This window comes from Sylvia atricapilla, chromosome 6 (assembly GCF_009819655.1).
Source record: "Sylvia atricapilla isolate bSylAtr1 chromosome 6, bSylAtr1.pri, whole genome shotgun sequence".
In the NCBI taxonomy this organism is placed as follows: Eukaryota; Metazoa; Chordata; class Aves; order Passeriformes; family Sylviidae; genus Sylvia; species Sylvia atricapilla.
Window position 1 is genome coordinate 46,020,655 of NC_089145.1, and position 11,201 is coordinate 46,031,855.

Below are 11,201 nucleotides of genomic sequence, written 5' to 3' on the forward strand. Positions count from 1 at the left end.
AAAGGAGAATCTATGATCAGGCACCTCAGTGGATAATGCACGGAAGCAACATGGTGAAAGCTCTTTTCCTGCCTAGCAAAATCTGCTTCAAAGCATTTATGTTCAGACTGGCAAAACTCAAAAAGAATGAAAATACAGTGGTGGGGAGTTACTAAAATTAGCACGAGCCAAAGACAGACCTGCTGAATCCAGGTCTTTTAACAGTTTAACACTGTGGGAATTGAGATTTGGTTTCAGCTCTGTGTTTAGAGATAAGAGTTGGTCACAGAAACTACTCCCATGTTTCAACATAGGATTTAATATGTATCTGTCACTGATTATAATTAATATGGTTCTTATGGAGCTGTTATGCCTAGGCAAACTAGGACTGCAAGTTATTAAGAAGCTGCCTTAGCATAGGGGATATAGCCTGGAAGATGGTATGGTCAATGATTAGGGGTGTTTGACTAATAACAACAAATAACATGGGGCTTGACCAGATATATGTGGTTTAAGACTTCAGGAAAATCTTTGAAGTGCACTCTAGGGATCTTCAGAAGCATAGAAATCTGCATTAGTAGTTTTTTAAAGCACCGTAAAATATATCTTTACGGTGCCTGAGGTCAATACACAACTCAAATGAGTCACTCACATTATCTCTCTGAAATAGCCCAGAGCAGCAATTCTTTATATTCTGTAGGAAGATTAGGAAGTAAATAACATTTGGTGTTCCCTGAAAATGCTACCAAACAGCAGCAGCCAATCTTGCTGCTCCGCCACGCTCCCAGCACGGCTGTCTCTGGGTGTGTGTCAGCAGGAGCAGAATCCATCCTCTAGGATCATAGAGAGCTGCCATTTAGGAGGAGTGTTTAGTCTTCTCTTGCAATAAGCTGCTTAAATCAACGCTTGTTACCAGGCCTGACCTAGTAAAAGAATTAATTTATGGTGTGCTGAACTGTGAAATCCCCAACAACGAGGGGCACTTTGGAGGGAGCAGTGGTTAAACCCCCGCTCCCGCTGGGTTACGTAACCCGTGTCCTGAGCGTGGGGTTAATGTCTGCCTGGGCATCTCCAGGGGCTTTCCTCTGCCTCTGGGGAAAACCACGGCCTGAGCCACACACAGGGTCACACAAAGGCTTTTACAGCACATCAGTTCCTACCTGCACACATGCTTTATCTTAAACGTAATGCTTCTGCAGCATGTCATTAGAGCCGTGGCAGTTCAAAGGCCCTAAAAGCACAGTTGGTTTTCTGGCTTTGTTTTCCAGGCTATGACAGCAGTCGCTGTGCTGTAGGACTGACGAACGTTCTGAGACAGAAGATGTCTCTGAACTCTGGCTGCAAAGCCTCCTTTCAAGCTGGATGAAGATAACCAGAGCCCAGGGCTGTTTGTCTTTGCTAGCGTGTCCTGGCAAAGAGTTCTGCAGCCAAGAATCCTGTGCTATTCCCCTAGCTGCACGCAGCTCTGGGAGAGTTCTATCCACAGTTTTTATTGTTGCCTCTTAATGTGACTCTTGGACAAAGATGAAGTCTATTTTTTTTTTCAACAGGATCTGAATCTTGATTGTACAAGAGCTGCTTAGTCAATGATGTGCGCCTTCACCTGACCATTGTGCCCGAAGTCAGGCAGAGGCAACAGCCCTACAGTTTGTTGGGCTTGATGAAAACCTGAAAAGGGCTCTGCATTTGTCACTTGGTTTCTAACTCTTAATTATTCTAGCCACTTCTGCCTCTCCCTGCTGTGCACGATTTCAGTTGGAGTCTGAACATCAAGAGACAGCAGTGAGAATAGCCATTGAAGAGGAAGATGTCCTGATGCTCACCAGCTGCAAAGTGATCAGGAAACCTGAATCCACCCTTGGCATTGGCCTTCTCAGGGTTTGCTGATGGGGAGTCAGTGGCCAGCATTGGAAATGCCTCAGGCCAAAGGACAGAAGGCCACATGACAAAGAGTCCTGGCCTGCCTTATGACCTGCTGTGCCTTAGTCCTGCAGCTGTGACCTGGGGGGTTCCAGCTATTGCTGCGTGTGGTTTGTGAATTGTAACGTGCACAAGGAGCAGGAGATTGTGAAGAGCTGGTAGAGCCTGGCAAGAGTGGCTCATTTCTCATCCATGCTTACAGAGCATTATCGTGGAAAAGTGGAACCCATGGCTCAGTCACTGGAAGTCTACACTGTGAGTTATTTCACAGTATTTTGCTGGATTTGATAGATACCAGAGGGCTTTCAGCCAGCTGGTGAGCAGCCTTCAGTGCACTGCCCCAGGTAACCTGTTCTGACAGTGCATTTAACCAGCTCCCCATCAAACCTGACAAGCCACAACTGTGAGCTGGGACACTCACGGTTTGATAGACACCATGTAATGCCAGGTCAGTTTTCTCAAGGTATGATTCAGGCGGGACAACAAAACTGTTATGGCTGTTCTGCAACTTTAAATCCTTTCAGAAAGGCACAATACAATGCCTGTGATGCACAGAATAAAAATTTTATAGGTAATAGATTTTTTAGACAGGTTAGATTTTTTGGCAGCTCCACTATTTTTGGATGAAGTCAAATTGATTGCAGTGAAGTACTTTACAAAAGGTTTGCTACACCTGTGAATCCTTGCCATCTAGGCAAGTGTCAGTAAAACAGAATATAAAGGACCATCACTAAAATAAATAAATTATTTATTAAAACTCTTACCTAATTTGCACTGCTAACAAAATCCTGTGTTACACAGTGTTGATTCGTGATGTCCAAAGCAAATACAAAGTGCAATTGTACTGAAGTCTACAGAGAGGCACAATCTGTGTCTGTTGGGGAACAAACCCTGTGATAGCTCAGAAGGAGCAAGGATTGATATGGTGGAATGACCATAGCAATCTGTGTTTCAGGTGTTTGTGGGTTCCAGGGAGGTTTCACATATAAACTGCTAAACTGATGCAGCCATGATTTGATCTTCCTCCGGATACCTTTATTCAACACCAGGTATTGCCATCATTGTGCAGTCAAGCCAACAATGCAAGTTTTCTTCTGAGTCGTGCATGTGGCACATTTGTTCCCCTGTTCTTGCCTCTTGGTTTACTCTGACCACACACAGCTCAGAGCTCAGCATTTTCCTAAATCATCTTAGTGCTCCAGGAGCTGCAGCTCAACTTTTGCTCAGGAGATCTTATTAGCTGTATCTGACCAAAGCATTTTCCAAGCCTTTCAATAACAAAATCGTGCTTTTGGCATTTTCTTCCCTGTGATCACCACACACCAATCTTCAAATATCAGATATTTATCTGCTCTAAGCATGTGTCACTGAATAACAGTAGCCCAGACACGTTTCCAAGCTTTCCTAGGAAGAATGTTAGAGAGCCAAATTATTTTACCAACTGATTTTACAAGGCCAGCCTTTAAATTTAAAATAGTTTGTTTCCTTTTCCTTGCACCAGATCCTCTATCAATCCCAACATCTATGCCTGGATTCCAGTCAGAACCTTCTCAGCCCACCTTTAATGATTATTTGATATCCATTAAGCATTGTCCGGGTAATAAAGACTGTACCAGACAGAAAGAAGATATGCTTCCTACTGATTGTATGAAATTCAACCTATGCATCCCCAGCATTTACAGTTAAAAATTTCCATGTAGAGACTGCCTTCTTTGGAACCTTTTCTGCAGTAATATTTATCTTTTAATTATAACTACTTTAGTATTTTTTAACATTTCAGTCAAAATGAATTGCAGCTGATTCACCTAATGTGTACTAATTTGCAAATTAATTCTATTAACCGAATTAGGCTTAACTGATCTGTGTTGTCCAATTATTCATCTGACTCACCCATCCACAGACAGGAGGAGTAGCCTCAATGGGTTATTGTTCTGCTCCTTTTGAAACACAAACCAGCTGCTAGTTTTCCCCAGCTGTGAGGCTGAGATCAAACATTAGGGCTGCTGAAGATGCTTCACTCAAATGAGGGGATTAGAAGCAGGGAATTTAATGCTGCCTCAAGTGTCACAAGGCAGTGCAGAATGACATGGCTTGGAAACCACAGCAGCATTTCAAGGCTCTGTTTGGTCCCAGCTTGAAGAGTGTTTTCCTGTGTGCTGTGACATGTTTCATGTGTGAGCATGTCCTGTAGGGACCTGAGGACTCAAGGAGGAGCTGTTCCTGCCCTGTTCCAGGTGTGAGTAGGAAAGGTCACACTCAGATGCCTTGGGATGTGTAGGTGGACCTGTGCCAGTCTGAGGCTTCCCTGACCAACTTTTCCAGCAGAGAAATCTGGATCTTAAATTTTAGCCAGAAGTTAGTATTCAGGTAAGCAATAGCATATTGGGGTATTTAAAATGCAGCTCTAGTAAAGGGTAGTTCCAGAGATTAGGAAATGAACCTTTGCTGTTGGGACCTTTACATCCCTTGCAGCTAGTTTTACTCTTTGCCATGAGAGAGCTATTTTGGCTCTTACCTTGAGCAGAGGGAAACAGAGCAGGCACCTCAAACACATCTGTGCAGTTTGAGTCAAGGTTAGAGCTAAATTTAAGAGGCTAAGAGGCTTTTGTTATTATTCCAGTGCAAAAGGAAGAGCTGATCTGAGTCACAGACAACGTGAAGGATCCTGGCATCGTTGAATAAAACCACTAAATATTACTTATCTTCATTTCTCTAAGCCAACAGCATCTTACCTGAGCTGTCACATGCTTCTGAAGTGGATCCAAATCTTCTGTGCCCTCCTAAGTCCACCCTTAGTAGTCTCAGTAAAATATTAATTTTCAATGCTGCTGTCATACGAAAAGCTGAAAGTACCAGTGAAGTGTATTGATTTTTAAAAGTGAAGATTAAGTCTCGAGGGAGTCTGGCTAGCTCAGAGGGTTGAGTAATGCACTGATGAACCTGAGAGCCATTGCTGTCTCCAGAAGAGAATGGTGGCTCATGGCTGTAGAATGTTGCTCACTTCTGGCACACTCTTAGGGAGCACAAGCCTTGACCTGTAGAGTTTTCTGGGCATTCATCTTACAGGGAGCAGGCGCTTGAAAATCACTGCAGTTCTGGGCTAAACAGCCTCAGTTCCTGATACCTAAATTTTTTTGTTTGTTTTAGAGGGTGTTCTGTTGCTGAAAAATCTCTCTTTAAGAGCCTTAATAGAGATGGATAGCAATTTAAGAACTGCAAAAAGGAAAATATATTTTCATCATTGAGAGGATTGATTTGCAATTTTTGAGATAGAAAATGTATTTAAAATTCAATGATTCCTTCTCCTCCTTAGTATGTTTAAGCAACATCAACATAGCTCAGAAAATCTGCAGGAGTGAGCCCCAAATTGTCTTTGAAAATACCATCTTTTTCTGCCCTGAATATTGCAGAAGCTTCTCAGAACAACTTTTTAATTAAAGCAACAAAATGTGCTACTAACAGAAATGAAGTGGCCTCCTCTTTGCCTTCTAAATAGGAATTATGATTTCAGCTCCTTCATCACCACTTCTTCTAAGCAAGAATCAAAAGCAATCAAGTCTGAAGGACCATAGGAATCTCAGATTAATACAATCAGCCTGACAGTAGGGTGACTTCTTTTTTTTTTTTTTTTTTGTATAAAAATAGCAAATAATAATGCCAAGTAGGTACTTTTTATTTTATTTTATTGTGTTTTAAATTTTTATTGCCACTTGCTTCACACCATTAAATGCTTTGGAAGAAACTGCAGCTGTTATGGTTAAACTTTAGATGAATGTACTTGTCAGAATATAAATGAAATCCTATATCACTTTGCTCATTTTGTTTTGTTTTCCCCATCCTAAATGAAATTACAGAGAATTAAATTTTTGAAGCATGACCATTGCACAGAGAATTATTCAGCCAAGAGCTGGCCACCTGCAAGAGGATCTCTCCTCCCTCCCCTTAAGCTTGTTATTTATTGTCTCTGTTACTAATTAGGTTTCCTGACTTAAACTTAGTTTGCAGATGATGGATTTTAAAGAATATTGTAAGGGACAGGACATCAAGGTCAATATTTGAAATTGGCAGAGAAGTAACCTTCAGAGGGCTCGTGCTCTGTGATAGCCCAGGACAGAGAGAGGCTGTGAGCTGGGTGGACAGTCTTGTTAGTGGCTTTGGTTGGTTTTCTGAAGATTTTTTTGGGTTTTCTGGTGGTTTTTGGTGGGTTTTTGTAACCCTTAAATCACAGCACACAGCAAATAGCACTTCTGGTAGTGACAATATAGTCATGACAGTTAAAAGCCTTACTCATTAAAAGCAGCACCTGGTATGTGAAGGGCTTCCCTAGGCGTCTGGGGAATGCTTCCAGGGTGGAAAACGATATTTTCTTGCAATCTAAAGGTAAACTGACAAGGAGCACAAGGGAGAGGGAAGCACTATAAGCATTTTAGATAAACAATGACTGCTTTATTGCTGACTGAGAATTTAGAAAGGAGCTTTGCAGGGCTGAACAGAGAAGAGTCATAAATGGATCCATGGCTAATTCTGCAGCAGTGAGGTACAGTAGTAGCTAATCTCTCATTTCTATAAAATGGAAAATTCCACTTCAGTCCAGTTCTGGTGCTAGATCTACTTTAAATAGCTATTTTCTCCTCCATTAGACCTAATGACTTCATTACAGTCTCTTGCAGTGTAAGGCACTGCTTGGAGCAAATCGGGTGATTGGAGTATTGGACCGTATTGGAATATGGTCCTCCACTTGTTTCGTGGTTCAGGGCACTTTCTGAGGAGCAGATTTTCACCATTTGGGGCTAGGAATTGTGAGAGCAGTATTCGCCAAGAATGAGCCCAGGGTGAAAGAGCAAAAATTATTTTAGACTGTGTGCACATTTAGTGGAGTCTGTCTTTCTGAAAGACCTGAGCTGTTTGTTCAGACTGGACAGTTTCTTTCCCTGACTGATGTGCTGGTGCCAGAATTTTTCTTCTTTGACTTCTACAGTACTTTTCTTTTGGATGTGACAAACTGAGGCTCTAATTTGTGATCAGCCCAGAACTGCTCAGGCAGTTGGACTAGATGATCGTTGACGGTCCCTTCCAACAGAAATAATCTATTTTATTGTATTGAATTATATTATATTTTATTCCACTCTATTCTAGAATCCAGGGTGCCATGTCCAGGGCTGGGAATTTGTGATGATTGTTCCTGGAGGCTCTTTTTTCAGCATCAGCTGCCGTCACAAAGATACACAAACTCTTGGCTAGATCTTCAAAGGCTTCTGTAAGACTTTTTCCTATGAAATGCAGGTGGCTGGGGCTAGAGCCTTGAGAATCTTCCCTAAGAAATCGAGTAAGTTGTAATAGTTATGACTCATTCATATACAAATTTATAACCAGGATGACAACCTAAAATAAACTTGGAATCACTCCCCAGCTTTACAGAATATTCCAGTAACTCGTGCAGTACTGACAGAACAACTCAGATATTTCAGGGGGGTTTTGCTCCACACTTGCTTGGGATATCTTGATATTTATCTATGCAAAGTCTCTATTTTTCACACTGAGATTAAGTGGAGGGAATCACTCATTTCAATCACTCTTACATTAGTAATAATTCAGCTCTCCCCAGCAGGTTGATTAGGTACCCTGGATAAGACAGCTGTAGGATCTGCTGTGACAGGAGAGAGTGACTGCTGAAACACTGCTGTTCACGGAGGTGGTTCATTTGGGAAGTGTCAGCAGTGGGTGAGATGGAAAGGATGTGTTTGAGAGCTTAGAAGCTAATGATGGGACATGCTTCTTGCTACAAGAGAAAGCAGAGGACTTGGAGTAATTGTTGCTGTTTTTATTCCAAGTCACTGCTTTTTATTGGATTAGCCTAGCTAAAATCCCCTCTAAATTAATGCTCAGGAAAAAAAACATTTGTAATAAAAGAAATAATATTTATGTAATTAAATTTGTTTGTCCTCAAATTATCTGATCTCCTTTGCTGTCACAGAGAGTCATATTTTTAAATTTGCATACTGTGATACTACACTTAATTCCAGCATATACATCTTTACGTTGTCACTGAAGTATTGAAACAACTATTTTATGTTTTTATGAGGCAAACTAAATAAGGGAATTGTGTAGATCTACTCTGCAATATACAAATAGGGAAAAAGAATTGATTCATATGTGTTATTCATTGAGATCCAGTGATTACATTGAATAGTAATTGTCAGCAGCCTAATGACCTTCATGGGAATGTCCTGGGATAGGACATGGAGAAGAGAGGTCTGACTTCCATCTTCTTGGTCCCACACTAGCACCAGTCTTAGACAAAGCATCTGTGTCTCAATTCCTTTCTCATACTGCAAGGGAGGTAAGACTGCCCTCCCTCAGAGCAATTTTATAAAAATGAGGTTTTTATTTGTAAAGCCCTCTGAGAACTCTCAAAGGAACTTGCCCAGGCCCTTTGTCTCTGTGTAAAGATGTGTGCACAAAAGATGGTTCAAAAGGAATTTGAAGGGCCCAGGAGGTGGAGATCTGAGGTAGCTATGGGGTCTCAATGGGTCAGTGGAGGAAATTCCATGTGGACCAGTAAGCAAAAAAACAAAATCAAACCAAACATTTGTTAGGCAGTTTTTTGTAAATTTCAGTACTTCTAGAGAGGATATTACCCACTCAACAAACAGATCAACTTTTTCTGGATGTGATACCTAATTTCGGGGGCACATTGATTCAAATGAAAAAATAGATTAGCTTACATATCACATAGGGCAGCAAGAATTTAATTTACTGAACCTTTACAGATTGCATCATGTTTTGAAATTTGGAAGTGAACTTATAGTCCAGATTGAATCTGACTATACTTCATGCCAAAAAGACTGATTATAGCCTAAGAAGGGCAATTTGATATGTTTTCATAACAATATTTTGTTAGTGTTAATAGGCAGCCAAATGCCAAACAGAAGATTAATTGAAGCTACAGTCAGAGAAGAGCTGAAGTTTGCCTGAGAAGTCCTTAATGAGCAAAATAGAAATTGTGCATCACTGTCAGTGACCCATAAACATTTCTGGGATGAAATATTTCTTCCTGTTATGAAGAAAAGAGATGTTCTTAAATTTAAACAAAGGGGAAAGCTGGGAAAGAAAGGTCTTGGTAATAAAAAAGGCAGAAGGAGGAAGCATGATAGGCTGTGGGAATAGTCTGCATTTTCTCTAGAGAGATGGCCTTTAGTTTTCTGAACATCTGATGTCTTCACTGTTGTTTATTACTGAAGTTCTGGATCCTGAGCTACTAGTGGTCATTCATGAGATGGTACATGTCTGATCCCTTCAGGGTAATTTGTATGCCTGTCTGTGATGCAGGAGGGGAGCATTAAGTTGCTTCTTCTGCACAAGGGAGCTGTAGCCCATTTTCCTCCTGAGGGGCAGTGTGTGCAGTCCCTCTCGTGGGGCAGGATTTGCTGGTGGGGAGAATTCTGCTAAAAATCCAAACTTCTTCACTCCTTCAAAGATTTGAAATGCAGTTACCAACCACCCCAAAAGACCAAAAAGATGGACCCTTGAAAATACCAGACCAAAATCCAGTGCTACTGTTCAACAGTCAATATATATCAGCAGTGATAGCAGCTTTGGGTTGGGCAATGGAGTGGGCTCAAAGCAGGAGAGATGCCAGAGTCCAGCCCATGAAGGCAATCCAGTCTGCATTTTTCTCCAGATATGTAAGAAAATTTGGTTTTTTGGGGAAAAAATATTGCTGCTTACAAAAGCAGGTGTTTTAATTTCCTTACTTTTGATGAGGTATTTTAGTTAAAGGTTAAGGCTTATATAAAATTCTGACACTGCAGAAAATATTTTCTCCTGAGATTCAATTTCTACTCAGTTTTCCTCAGCAGAACAACTTCAGGCCTTGCATGGCAGAGGAGTAACACCTATTGAGCCTCAGTGGCAGGGAGCAATTAGCTTAGTAAAGATGTCACAGGGCACCTTGCTTGCAGGCATGTGTGTAGAGTAACAATTCAGGGACAATCTGTTAAAGTCCAAAACAGGCAACTCCTTGATCAATGAAAAAACATGCTCAGAAAATTAAAGTGCTAAAAGTCAAGCTTGGTCATTCATCTTCTATAGAGTATGATGGAGTAGGAAAAGCAATAGAAAACAAGCTGTCTGGCCTCTGAAGGCCTGCTCCCTGCTCTGTGCCAGATTTCCTGCTAAGTGCCCTCTGTGCCAGCTCTTGCAGGTGTGTGAGTCTGCGTTGGAACAATTTAATTACCCATCCCAGGAACAGTGGTGGAGATCCTGTGCACTCCACCTGTGGGAAGCTCTGGCCTGGATGCAAGAACTTTCTTCTCCTGATCCTGGGAGAGAGGCTAAAGGGAACCTATATAATGCACCCACTTTTCTTGCCATGTCTAGAAGAACTTCCAAGCTTTTAATCTCAGAAACTTCAGAAACGTACTGAATGGACAGCAAAGCTTTTTGAGGTCTGGCATGGTCTCAGGAGTGGATACAGTGGCATCCACTGCAGTCTGCTGGCCTGCCTGCTCCTCAGCTTCCCCTCCCTCTTTCTGGGATGAGGGTGGGTGACTCTGGTGCTCAGGGTGGGCTGCCCTTTCTTGCCTGCTTGCTGCACTGTGAGTGTGGTGTGGAACAGCCGTCCTGAAGGACAGCTGCTTGTTTCCTTAGTGTCACATAAAGCCTGTCCAGGGGCCTTTGGTGGTGACTGTATGGGATGGAGAAGGGGGATCATGGATGTGCTCTTCAAATATATGAATATTTATACAAAATAATAGATGCATGAGTGAATTATTGCCAGGGAATGGAGTCAGGGCACATAAGGTCCTCCTGCAAATGTGTACCTATTTGTACTCTGGCATGAAAATGGGGGTGTTACTTTCAGTGATTATTCAGTTAATGCCAGCTAAGGCACCTCTGTACACTGCTGCACTCAGAGCACAGACATGTCTTCACTCTGACTTAATGCTTTTCACGACACAGGCCCCTGGGAGCCCATGGAATGCTTTTTGGGAAGCTGTGAAAACTGATGAAAACAAGCAGGCTTTTATATATACCTGCAGCAATCCTTGTGTCTGATGTTTCTAGAGGAGATTTCTGCAAACAGGACTGACTGGCTACCACCTCCTTTGGGTTCTCTGTTGGATATCTGCTGAGGGTCTGGCTTTGTTTGTTGTGTCCATGTCTTACCAGAAGAACATGACAGAATGGGGATTTACACAACAGTAAATGTCTCCCTGACTTCGACAAAAAAAAATTTATAATTTCAAAAGGAAAGTTCTTTTGGATTGAAACTAATTGTTAAGGGAGGAATAAGGGAAGTT